Genomic DNA, 13076 nt, shown 5'->3' on the forward strand with positions numbered 1-13076 from the left:
GTGTCCTAGGGTTTTCTCCACGTAGCCCCAATCGAGCATATCGAATGCCTTGTGCGCATCTAAGCTTTGTGCCCAGCCTGTTTGCTGATTCAATGATGTTGATGGTTCTGCGGATGTTATCTTGGGTGCTCCGGCCCGGGATGAAGCCTGTTTGGTCTGGATGAGCTCCGGAGGAAGAGGGCCAGTCGGTTTGCTAGGATTTTGGCGAATATCTTCGCATCGTTATTTAGGAGCATTATGGGCCTGTACGATGCACATTGGGTTCGGTCCTTCCCTGGTTTGGGGATCAGAACTGTTATCGACTCGTACATGGACGAAGTTGTGGAGCCAGTGGAGAGGAATGAGTTGAAAAGGTTTGCTAGCTGTGGTGCTAGCAGGTGAGCAAACTTTTAGTAAAATTTTGCCAATAGCCCGTCTGGACCAGGTGTTGTGTTTTTCAGGTGGCAGATCGTTTCCCTGACTTCCTCCTCTGAGATGAGGCCCTCCAGATCGAAAAGTGTCTTTGGGATTCGGGCTAGGAATTGAGTGATAGGTGAGGTGGACGACGGAGGCCCTGCCATGATTTCTTTGTGGTGTTGCACCATTAACTCGAGTTTTTCAGAGTGCAGATGATGTAAGGAGCCGTTTCTGTCCCGCAGGGCTTGGATGTGGTTCCTGGTTTGAAGTTTCTTCAGTTTGTATACTAGGAGCCGGTTAGCTTTGTCGCTGTTCAGATAGTAGAACTGCTTAGTATAGATTAATGCTCTGGCGGCTCGGTCTGCTAGGTGGATCTCGAGCTCACTTTTTTTCACGGCTTTTGAGCTTATTTTCCAGTTCTACAAGTCTCTTTTCGAGCTTCTGTTGCTTCAGTAGGTTTTGGCGCTTGAGCCTCGCTGTCAAATCCATTGCCACCCCTCGGATCACCGCTTTCATGGCGTCCCACACTGTTGCCGTTGAGGAGTCTGAGGTGGTGTTCTCGGTGAAGTAATTCCGAATCGCCTCCGCGAGGTCTGAGCTGGCTGCAATGTCAGTAAGGATGTAGTCTTGCAGCTTCCATTGCCGTTGGGCAGGTTCCGGAGCTCCATGCAGAAGCAGCGACATCGTGACTGGCGCGTGGTCTGAGATTGCGATGGGCCCAATTTGGGTATTCTCCACACAGGGGGCCATGGCGTTAGTGGCTAGCAAGAGGTTGATCCGCGAGTAGCCTTTATGCACGTGCGAGAAGAAAGTGTAGTCCCTTTCTCCCTGGTTGTGGAATCTCCAGATATCTATCATCTCGGTTTCCCGCAGGAATTCTGCCAGGGCCAAGGATTTGCCAAAGTCTTCCCCGGAGGCTGGGAGCGTCTTGTATACTCTCGGGTTCGGAGGGAGGTTGAAGTCCCCTCCGATTAGCAAGCGTCCCACAGAGAAGGTCGTGATGATTGGGAGGAGACTGTGGAGGAATTGGTCTTTTTCTTTATTTGGCACGTACATAGCCGCCAGGGTGATCGGTAGTTCGACTAGGAGGCCCTTCAAAAGCAGGAATCTGCCCTCCGGGTCTCTTTTGATGGTGATCTGTGTTAGTGGGAGATCTCGAGTTAGCAGTATGGCAACGCCTCTCTTTTTCTGTGTGGCAGAGGCAAAGTAGCATTTTGGGTAGCGCCGGACCCTTAGTCGCTTTTCGTCTTCCGCAATCAGATGGGTTTCCTGGATGAAGACTATGTCAGCTGTCAAGTGTTCTAGTTTGTGCTCCACTGATTTCCGCTTTCTAGGTGCGTTGAGCCCCTGCACATTCCAGGTCGTAATGGTTAGAGTTTTGTCCAGCGAACCTATCTTTTGATTCTTGTGTGGGTCAGTTCGTAGTACTCCTTGAAGATTTCTTGTTCCTCGTCTTCCATTGCTGTGTTCCTCCGTTCCTCCCTCTTCATGAAGATCTCCTCTTCTCCTTGTCCCCCCTTCCCTTCCCTCCCCCCCTAAACAATAACAAGGTTTCCGGACCAGCCTTCGACCAACAGGGCAATCGGCCGGACCGGTGTTTTAACTCTGCTTGGAGGCAAACGTTGCCTCTTCTGTTGGCCAGTAAACCTTCAGGTTGAGGTTAGAGAGCCTGATTGCTGGAGGTAGTTTGAGGCGTTTCTGTGTTCCCTCCCGGGAGGTAGACAGTCAGACCAGGGAGGAGCGTGTGGTTCGAATGGTTGAGGCTGCCCACTCAGCGGTTGTTGTCCCTTTTTGACTTTCCCGGGGGGCCGTGAGGTCTGTGGATACCCGGAATCTTGGTCCAGGTTCTGGTGGGGTCTCCACGGGATCTCCTCGGGGCCTCCACAGCGTCCTTGGGGCAGGACCCCTCTTCGTTTTCTGGATTCATGAATCGCTCCGCTTCTCTAGGGGATGGGCTAGACCAGGACCTGCCCTCCCAGTTGAAGAGTAGAGATGTGGGAAAGCCCCAGCGATAGGTTGTTTTCCTTTCACGCAACCATTCGGTGAGAGGCTTAAGGGCTTTTCTTTTTGCAAGGGTGGCCGCAGATAGGTCTTGGTACAGAGATATTTCGGCATCACAGAAGTTAATTCGGGCCGAACTTCTCGCCTCCCGCATGATTTCTTCCTTGACTTTGTAGAAGTGGATTCTTGCGAAGACATCCGGCGTGACATTTGCATTTTGTCTGGATATGACCCTGTGTACCCTGTCCAGCGAAATAAGTCGTTGACGTAGGTGCTGAGCTCTTCGTCGGGGACCGAGCTCGGGATTCCCCTCAAGCGGATATTGTTGTGCCTGGACCTATTTTCAGCCTCTTCTTGTTTATTCTCGAGGGCTTCGCATCTGGCCTCGAGTGCGGCCAGTCTGTCCGCCCCTTCCCCTATTTCGAAGTTTTGTTCAGTCAGGGTGGTTTCAATTTCTTCTGTTCTAGATTCGACTTCCCCCACTCTCTTGTCGAGGGAGGAGATTTTGCCCTTTAGTTCCTCTGTCCCTTTTTGATACTCCTTCGTTATGGCAGAAAAGAGCTCCTGGAGGTCGGCTTTGGTCACCACTTGGGTTGGCGGTTCGGAGTTGGGATCCGGAGGGGTACTAGCATTGTCATTGCGCTCCCCTTTCTTGGTTTTTTCACCCATGTTGGCAGACAGCAGGGTCGCGATGTCCGTTTGATTGGATGGTTTCTGGTTCCTGGACATTATTCCTTGTACCATGAGCCGGGGCCTGCACACACCCCCCCAGGATGGGTTGTTGTGAGAAGGCGGGTGATTTCCTCTTGACCCTACATTTCCAGGCCGGGGCAGGTCGAGTGATCGCTTATTCTGCTCTTCGGGGCTTGGAGTGTCATCAATGGCGGTGTTGATAGTAGTGGCAGTGTAGGGCGACCAAGCCGTGTACCGTCCTCGATCGGATCACCTCTCTGTTGGCCGCGTAAAGTCTCTGAAAAGATGGGGGATTCGGTGCGGGCGGGAGGATATGGCCTCCCCTACAGCTTCGGGATCGTTGGGAGGGGGCGGAGGTTTCGTGCTTAGGTAGATGCCGGGAGCTCCCCAGCAGTGCGGCAGGTGCCGCCTTACCTTCCTCTGAGAACAGGACCACGAGTCCCCCGCGCAGGGTTTGCCGAAGGGGACCAGCACTCTCGGGCTCCGGAATTCGCTGGTGGCAGTCTTCTGCAGGGAGGGCCCCCACTTCCCCAACTCCAGGACGCACACGGATTTGGGCTTTGCGGGGACTTGGAGTCTGATGGGGGCCTGAGGTAGTCTCTGGAAGTTCAGGGGGAGGAGGTCGAGTTCCGTGCTTCGGGCCTTTGGCGCTGGGTCCACCCCCCTGCCACGGGCAGAGAACAGATGCGGCCCCGCTGGGCCCTGCGGGTGCAGATGGTGGGGGGGCCGTTGGCGGTGATGTTCCCCTGGGGCTTGGATGTTGGGGAGATGCCCCACTCTGCCCGCTATCAGGGCTTCGTCCGAGGGCCCGCTGTTTTTACGATTTGGTACTACGCCAGCACAGGCACAAGCCGGGTGTAAGCCAGTGCGGTCGGGAGCAGGAGTCGGCTGATATTCCGGTGCGGTTCCGCGCCGGGGCAGGAGTGTTCAATGTCTCTTTCTGTGAGCGGGGTAGGGGCCGCTGCTGCCCGTGTTGGACCCGTGGATCCGGCTGCCGACTGGACGGTGTTCCAGACCCCCCACGCGGGAGCTAGAAGCCCTCCCAAGGCCTCGCCCGGATACAGGTCCCGCTGCTGTTGTGGTTGGGCGCTGCGCCCGCACGGGTGCAAACTGGTCAGACGGTCTTTGGCGTTGGGGAATTACAGGCCTCGTGAACGCCGATGGGCTAAGTCCAGGAGAAGGGGCACACCGCCACACTCCGCTCACAGTTGATCCTCGGGTCCTGCGCTTCGGGCTTCCCACTCCGGGCCCAGGGTGCTCCCAGGGCTTCATTCGTAGACGGGACACGCTGCAGTCGTAGTTGGGCACTGCGCCGCCGCGGGTGCGTGTTCCGTCGGGGGTATTGAACACTCAGTCTTCAGCCGCTTCGGAAGGGAGGGTTGCAATCAGCTCCCGGATGGGCGCCCGCCGTTCCCGCTCAGCTCTAGAACTGGAGAGGAATCGGGTTACGCCACAAGGTGGTCCGCCATCTTGGGCTGTCGCCCGCTTCCACACTTCACTCCGGAGGTATTCGCCTCAAACTCGGTTCTCGTTCGCCTCAGGACAGCGGCATTGAAGGATGGGCTGCAGAAGCCCCCAGGCTCCGCAGGACGCCAACTTTGCTTACAAAAACCTGAACATTACTGGGGCATAACGGGCAAACACACGGTCGCGGCCGGGAGCTCTCACCGGACCGGACTGTTCGCCATGGCGCCAAGCCACACCCCTTGGAATGGGCTGTTTCAATACGTTCTTGGTAATAATTGCATTTAGCAGCCAAGATGGACAATTATCGGAGGCGGCTCTACGATAAGATGCCAGAGAGTCAGTTGAAGAATATTTCTGCCAGAACTGCTCTTTTTTTCTTTTACATGTTCGAAGGTGAAGAATCTTATCAGGGAAACATGATTTACCAAGAGTTCAGTTTTAGTAGAAAGAGGCGCAAGAGAGTTGGCAATGGCTGAAATAGTCTCATTGTATTGATCAGTGAGAGTCACAACATTGTTGGAGGGGATCCGATTGGCCAGTAAAGGCAAAGCTTGTTCACGGAAAGCAGCAGGGGTGATCTTATGGGTATTCCTAACAACCCTCAAAGAACGTGGATTAGTATTCTGCCTAACAAGTTTGCCAAGAAGATTCACGGTAAAGGATATAAAGCAATGTAGGGTTAATCAAGGATGGTGTGATTCATTTAAGAACACTTTTTAAGAAGTGTTTTAGACTGCGGACTGACTTTCTTTGAGGGCATTGTCAATAAAGTCTGCCTCCTCTAGAGAGTTACTTTGTCCATCAAATCATGTTGCTGCTCTCTTGATGAGATCTGCATACAAGACCTCGCCCTCTGTGTGGGAAGATAAGGTAAACGGATCTCCTAAGTATGGAGATTGAAGAGTATAGTCCTCGGGGTCGATTTCTATATTTTCCTCTTCATCCCCAAACATTTTGTCATCATCTGTATAGATGTCCTCTACTAGCTCCTCCCCCTCATGTTATTTAAATTTACATTGTGAATCATAGGCCTTTTTCCCCACTATACAGGACTCTCTGACTTAGGTGTGTTTTCTCCGGTATTTAAATTGCATTGTGAACGTATTTAAAATGACATTGTGAAAGTAGTGCCGTTCTGTGGTTTTTGCCTTCTTAGCAAAGCATTCATCAAGCGAACCTTTCTACCATTATCTGAGCTCCTGTCATTTTGTCCAATTGTCTACTATTGTCTTGTCTGTCTCTGTCTCATCTGCTTGCGCCCCTCCCACTGTCCTTTCTGAGTGTTCTCCCCGCCCCTCCCCCTTCTTCTTCTCTCCTCTACCTAACTACTCTATGGTGCTTTCTGTTTCTCTTATCTTTTCTAACTGCTTCTGTATCGACTATCCTACTCTCCTGACTAACTCTGGTTGGAAGAAGTTTAAAAAGGACATCCTGGTCTCCAACCCAGGTCTCCCTATTGCTGAAACCTACACCAGCGCCTTCTCCAGGCAAACCCTCACCGACATCCTTTTTGTCGTTCCCTCGCCAGACCTATAGACTCTTCTTATGGTCTCTGTGATTTCCCCTTTCTCTTCTGCTCCCATTAATGGTGGCACTCGGTGGGAGGCCCTCCTGGCCCCCTTCCACTCCTCTAAGGTCATAATTCATGTTTACCTGAATGGTACCATCTTGGTCCTAGGCTTTCATGCCTAATTCTCCTCTTTGATAGACGCTTCACGTGCCTCATCAATTTCCTTTCCTCTCCTGCTGTCCCCTCATTTCCCCCCATGGCTTCCTTGCCTTCCCCTACTGTGTCCTCCTTGGTTACCTTCCCCTTTCCTCCCTCTCCGAGACATGGTTCGCAGCCAGCTCTGTCACAAGCTTTGACACTCTCCTCCCGGATGGCTACAAGATCCTCTCCGTACCCAGATCCAACCATTCCGGAGGGGGCGTAGCCCTGATCTTCCCCAAGTGGATCCCTGCCTCTGTCATTCCTACGCAGGCCTACTCCTCTTTGGAATGCCTCGTCTGCAGGCTCTCTCTCTCTTTCCTGGCCATTCCCTTACTGTGACTACCATCTATCAGCCACCTGGTCAGATCTCCTCTTTCCTCTTTGAGTGGGCGGACCTCTCCTCTTCCCTCCTGGCCTCGACCACTCAACTCCTCCTTCTTGGAGACTTTAACATCCACCTGTATACTTCTTGTCCTTCCTCTGGACTCTTTCGCGTCCTATGCGGCTCTCTCTCACTTTCTATTCTCCCCTGTGGCCCGACTCACTCTATAGGGCACACGCTGGATGTTCTGATCTCTTCAGACCTTCCCCTTTCTATCCCTCACACCACTCCTCTCTCCTGAAGTGATCCCTTTCTCCTTTTCTCCCAGCTTACCTTCTCTAGGCACTGGTGGCTACGCCTCAGGCCAAGCCACCTCCAGCACTGCCACCCACCTTCTCGGTTATCGGACCCATGAAGCGTGTGTCAGTTGAGGCTTTCGACGCCATTTTCTCATCCCCCCTCACCTTTTGGCTGACTCACACCCTGACACAGCCCTTTCTATGCTCCACTCTGCTATATCTGATACTCTTGATGTTCTTGCCCCTGTCATGAGGATCCACTTGAAGCCCAAAGCGAAGTGCAACTCCTGGTATGACTCAGACCGTGTCACCCTCAAACGCAAGTGCAGGGTGGCTGAGAGGAAATGGCATGCTTCTGGTAGATCCTCTAACAAACTGGCCTGCCGTCTGCTCCAATGACAATACCGGCTCTCTGTCCGCACCAAAAAGAGAGCTCACATCCATGCCTGCATCTCTGCGGCATCCAACAACTCGGCCTAACTCTTTAAAATCTGCAAGGAACTGGCCAATCATGCTACAGCTTCTACCTCTCCTGTCCCCTCCCAGGCCCTGTGCACCGCTGTGGCTTCTCAGTTCATCTCTAAAAGTCAGGACATCCTGTCCTCTCTCTCTTCCTCTCCCTCAGCTCCCTGCTCTTCCTCTGGCCCTTCTTTGGACACCTCTCCTCCCTTCTTCTATGCCTTTCCCCTGTTCTCCCCAGACAAGGTTTCTAGAGAAGTCCGATTTATGAAAGTCTTGTCAAAACAGGTTCACCCCTGTTCCTCCAAAACCATAAAGGACCATATTGACACCCTGGCTCCTGCTCTGGCTAACTTCTGTAACAACTCCTTCGCCACTGGAGTCTTCCCTTCCTCCCTGAAGCACTCCCTTGTGCACCCTCTTCTTAAGAAGCCCTCTGCCGACCCGTCCTGCCCAGCTAACTAGCGCCCAATCTCCATCACTTCTTTCCTGGGCAAACTCCAGGAAAAACTGGCCATCTCCCAGCTTAATCTTCACACTGAATCTGTAGAGACCATCAGTCTGGCTTCAGAGCTGCCACAAGCACAGAAACTGCTCTCCTGAACATCCGTGAAGATCTGCTCTCCAACCTCGAATCCAACACCCTCTGTGTCCTCATCTTACTTGATCTCTCTTCTGCCTTTGACACGGTCAACCATGCCATCCTGCTCAACCGTCTCTGTGATAACCTGGGTATCACTGATCAGGCCCTGGCTTGGCTGACTTCTTTCTTCTCCGATCGACCCTCCCAGGTCCAACTTGGGTCCTTCCTCTCCTCTATCTCTCTCCTCTATCTCTACCTGTGGTGTTCCCCAGCGGTCTAACCTTTCTCTCTGGGTGTTCAACCAATACCTGGCACTTCTTGCCCACCGCATTGTCGCTCTCTCCCCCAACTTTCAGTGATATGTGGATGATACTCAGCTCATTGTCAGGCTCCCTTCAGTCACCTCTTCTCCTTCTCTCATCTCTGACTGTCTGCTATCCAGGAGTGGTGTGCCGCCAATGATCTCTGCCTTAATGCCAGTAAGACTGAGATTCCCCTCATCGGCACACCTGCTTCCCTCCTTTCCGGTCACTCTCTGCCCAGCCTCTCTTGGCCCTCTTCCTGCTCCCACCTGTGGGGCTAAAATCCTTGGGGTCATCTTCAACTCCACACTCTCCTTCTCTCCTCACATCTCTGACTTCTCTAAGAAGTCACACTACCAGCTGCAACTCCTCAGAGGTATTTTTCCTTTCCTCTCCTCTCCTTCCCCCAGAAGCTCACTGTCTCCAGAGCACTATTTCTCTCTAGGCTGGACTACTGCCTGCCTCTACTCTACGCCCTCTGCAACTCCTCCAAAACAGGACTGCGAGACTTGTCTTTGGCCTCAAGCCCAGGGATCATCTCTCTCCAGGACGGAAATCTCTGCACTGGCTCCCAGTGGCTGCGATGATTCCGTTTAAAACCCTCTGCATTGTCCACAAAGCCTTCTGGGGCCTGGGGCCTCAATAACTTCAACTCTCTCTTCCTAAACAAGTTGGTGGTAGATCTCTTTCTTTGGCTGGGGCCTCCGTCTGGAACAGCCTCCCTGCTTCTCTGAAAATTGAGAACCATCTCCGGTTCCGGAAGCACCTCAAGACCTTCCTCTTTGCTTCTGCTTCTCTCCTCCTCTCCCCTGCTGAACATCTATCTGAAACTGAAACTGTACTGGTCACCTGGCTACCCTCTGTTCTCGGACCAGGGTCTACTCCCCGCCAGTTGCACACCTGCACTGGCCCCCTGGCAAACCTTGCACTCTGGGGCTGTTTTCTGTATCCCTACAACCCCCTACCAGCACTTGACACCTGATGTCTGCACTTACCCTTGCACCTGCCACCAGCTGGCCGCCCTTCCTATTTATTGTTGTTATGTATTACTGTTTATCCTATGTACTGCACTTCCCCTCCCGCTTTCCCCTCGCACTTTCCCCTTCCACCCTCCCCTGCACTTGCGCGATTTCAATGTCACCTGGCCTAGTCTCTGTCTTCCCTCTGTTCACCTCCCTTGCCTCTTCGTGCCTTGAAACACTTGTGTATAGGCGCGTTATAAATGCCATATCCTATCATGTACCTGCTCTGTACCTGCTCTAAATGGGGTGGTGCTATTTTAGGCCTCTTTGGATTATACTCGGGCCATGTCCCGGGAGGAAAGCTCAGCGGCAATGTGCAAGCCTTGGAAGCAAGACGGCACAAAGCAACACAGGTTCGAACCCCGGGTCAGCGCTTAGAAACCTCTGGGTTTTTAAGCGTGTTATAAACGCAACTAAGACAAAAAAAAAAAGATCACGCAACAAAACAAAATTACATTCCTGTAACAGCGCCTCAATGCCTGTGGGCCGTGTGTGCGATTTAAACATGCAAAAATAAATAAATAAATGTTCTCCCTTTCTCTTTGTTGAGAATTTATTGCAAAAGTACAGGAAAGATTCAATATTTCCCATAAAGAAATTAAACCTATCTTCTGACGCCAGGGGTTGTCTCCACAGCATGACCTGACAATGGCCCTATGGAGTTGGGGGCCAGTTGCGAGGAAACTGCTCTTGGGCATCGCTCTGGAAGCCAATGCCCACTTCCTGTGCCTCGAAATCTTTCACAGTAGAGGCAGATTCTTCCAACTTCTTTTCAGCCTGCATAGCATAGGCTGCTATGAGAAACCAGAAGGTTTCTCACCCACTAGTCCCCAGGGATCTGTCACCCAGGTGGCCACAACACGGCCATTGCTTTTAAAAACCAGTTCCAGGGTGTGGACCAGTGCGGCAGGATCACCTGAGGGGTCTTCAGGGAGTGGGAAACCAGATGGTGAGATGAAGTATCCCCTTCCCAGTAACACCTTTATCCCATCCTACCAGGTAGGATATTTATGAAGTCAAGACACCGCCCCTTTTACAACACAAACACTTTCTCACAGACAGCCTGCTATGAGCGAAAGCGGACTAACACCCAAGCCGTATACCTGAAGTGTCCAATACAATGGTAAAACAAGGTCAGGCAATTACTGACTATCACACACACACCCAACTTCCATTACACTTCCCTGCATGGATAAAAGGCGGAGCACGAGAGCACACTCTGAGCCAGGCAAAGCACATAAGGAAACAGCAGTTCCAAGATGGCAGTTTAACAAGAGGAGAAAGACGGTGAAACAGAAGGGGATAGCAAGGAAGATACTTCCCTTGACCTTTTCAACAAGGAACCATTACTTTCACGAAGCCTCGAGAATAAAAAGTGAAAAACCAGGAAACCAAGTTGAGGAATCCTGCATTGTGTGACAGAGGTACCCAGGGCCCTCCCGCGTCAATCAAGGCGGGAGAATCGCCAGCTGCTGTGGTACTATCCTTGGCTGCAACAACAAAGCAGTGTCTGTGAAATCAACACAGCCGGTGAGTTGGGAAGACCGATACAAAACCGGTCTGTGTTGAAGTCAAGGTTGCAAGCGGCAACATTGTACGGCGAGCGCTGGAACGAGCATTGTATGAAATGCGAGCAATAAACAATGTGAGTAATGTTGAACTGCAGATGAGTGATCGAACTTTGAAACCGAGATACGATACCTTTGACAGAGTCGTCCGGCACCGCGTGTGTGTGCTCAGTCAAAGGTCTCTGTAAGGTATCCAGCTGAGAGTTGGCAAAAGTGAAAGAGTGGCAGAGGATTGTGAATCGAAGTGGTCCTGCGAAGGGTCAAGCAAAATCCTGTGCACAATCGAAAGTATTTGATGTTGATACAGTTTAAGAAAGTTTATTTAAAGAAGTAGATAAAGTTGGTCCGAGCCCGGCAGAGGGAGACTGATTAAAGATTTTGTGTCAAAGCGGATCTGAGCCCGGCAGAGGGGGTGAACAGTAAATCACCCAAGAAATTGGATATGTGAAAATCCTGAGAACATTGTATTAAAGTGGATATGAGCCCGGCTGAGGGGGGTCCGTGGTGAATAGTAAATCACCTAAGAAAATTGTGTATGTGTGAAATACGAAAAGGAAAGGAACTTTATTGTGTGTTTGTTGCATCAGGCCCTCTGGAAGAAGAGAATGGAAAGAGACTTTAGCACAGAAGGCCATGATGTGGAAGTTTTGAACTGCACCCTTGTGCAAGAGAAGCCAGAAACTGTGCTAAGCTTGAGTGTGCCACTTTGTTCCGTGCTGAAAACGTGGGGAATGGAAGCCCACAGCTTGAATATCCTGACATATCATTTCTTGAACACTTTTCCTTTGCATACCATTGTTTCCCACACTATTTGTATTTAGAAGTAAGGATTGGCAATAGGTTTATTAGTCTAGGCCCTTTTATTTTGACAAGACACCACTAGGACTGCATCATTAATATTTAATGGTCGTAGCTTGCGCCCATCTTTAGATTTGTTTGTTTATTTATTTCTATAGCGCACCGAACCTAGAGGTATCTTGGCGCATAAAAGTAGGTTACAATGGTACAATTAGGACATATCAGTTACAGTCATACAAGTCAGGCAAATCATACATTACACTCTGTGAGGAAGTACATAAGAGACATGACAATATTTACAAATAAGTCTGTTAAGAGTATAGGGCTATAGAAGTTGCACAGGGATAAAACCGTGTGATGAGGCACAAAAACAATAATACAAGCAGTAATATAGTGTGAGGCCTCGGTGGTGTAGAACTCTTGATGTCGTAGTTAGTCCTCCATTGTTAGCCAGGATGATGGCTTTTTTCTTGAAGTTGGTGAAGGACTGGGTCGTTCTGAGGTATGGTGGGTGAGTGTTCCAGAGTTTAGCAGCCATAACTGGGAAACTGCCCCCCCCTGACTTTTTTAGTTTATACATTGGGACTACCAGACTGGAAGTATTAGCCGATCTGGTGACCCGTGTAGAGGATCTAATGGTACATTTCTCAGTTAGGTAAGAAGGGGCGGCATGATTCAGGGATATGAAAGTAAGGGACATCATTTTCAACTGAATCTTATCCTTGATGGTCAGCCATTTGTGTTGTCTTCTGATTTCTGAAATGTGTTATCTCCTGGAAATACTCAGCACAGTTCTAAGTGCATTATTTTGCATGATTTGAAGTTTATTGAGAACGAAGTTACTCGCGCCTAAGAATAGTCCATTAAAATAGTCCAACTTGGACAAAATAAGGGCTCTTGATAAGGTAAGACAGCTTTCCGTGGAGTGCAGTGGTTTACAGGCCCTTATCAGTTTACCCGTATAGGCTGTGGCTGAGGCCGTAGTGTTGACTTGTTTGTGTAGATTTAAAGTAGAGTCTAGGTAGAAACCTAATGTTTTTACCTCTTATGTCACAGGGATATTATTCCCGTCTATATTGAATGAAGTATAATCGATGTTAAGTTTCTTCAAGTGGGTGGCCATCCATGCCTGAATGATTAGATACATTTTATTCACTAGCCTTTCATCACTATCATAGTTGCCCGTTAAGGGTAGAAGGATCTGGGTGTCATCCGCATAGTTAGTGTAGGTGACACCCAGACGATCCAGCTTATTGGATAGAGGCTTTGTGAAAATATTGTACATAGTGGGAGACACGCAGGAACCTTGGGGTACTCCGCAAGAGATGGGGATTGGGTCAGCTGCTGCAGACAGAGAGAAGACTCTCATGGTCCTGTTGTTTAGGCAGGATTCGACCCAAGTGATTGCATTTTGAGAGATTTGGGCTGCTATAGTGAGGTGATTGCAGAGTAGTC

The sequence above is a fragment of the Ambystoma mexicanum genome, chromosome 5q (genome assembly GCF_040938575.1).
Source record: "Ambystoma mexicanum isolate Mex_15411 chromosome 5q, UKY_AmexF1_1, whole genome shotgun sequence".
Lineage (NCBI taxonomy): Eukaryota > Metazoa > Chordata > Amphibia > Caudata > Ambystomatidae > Ambystoma > Ambystoma mexicanum.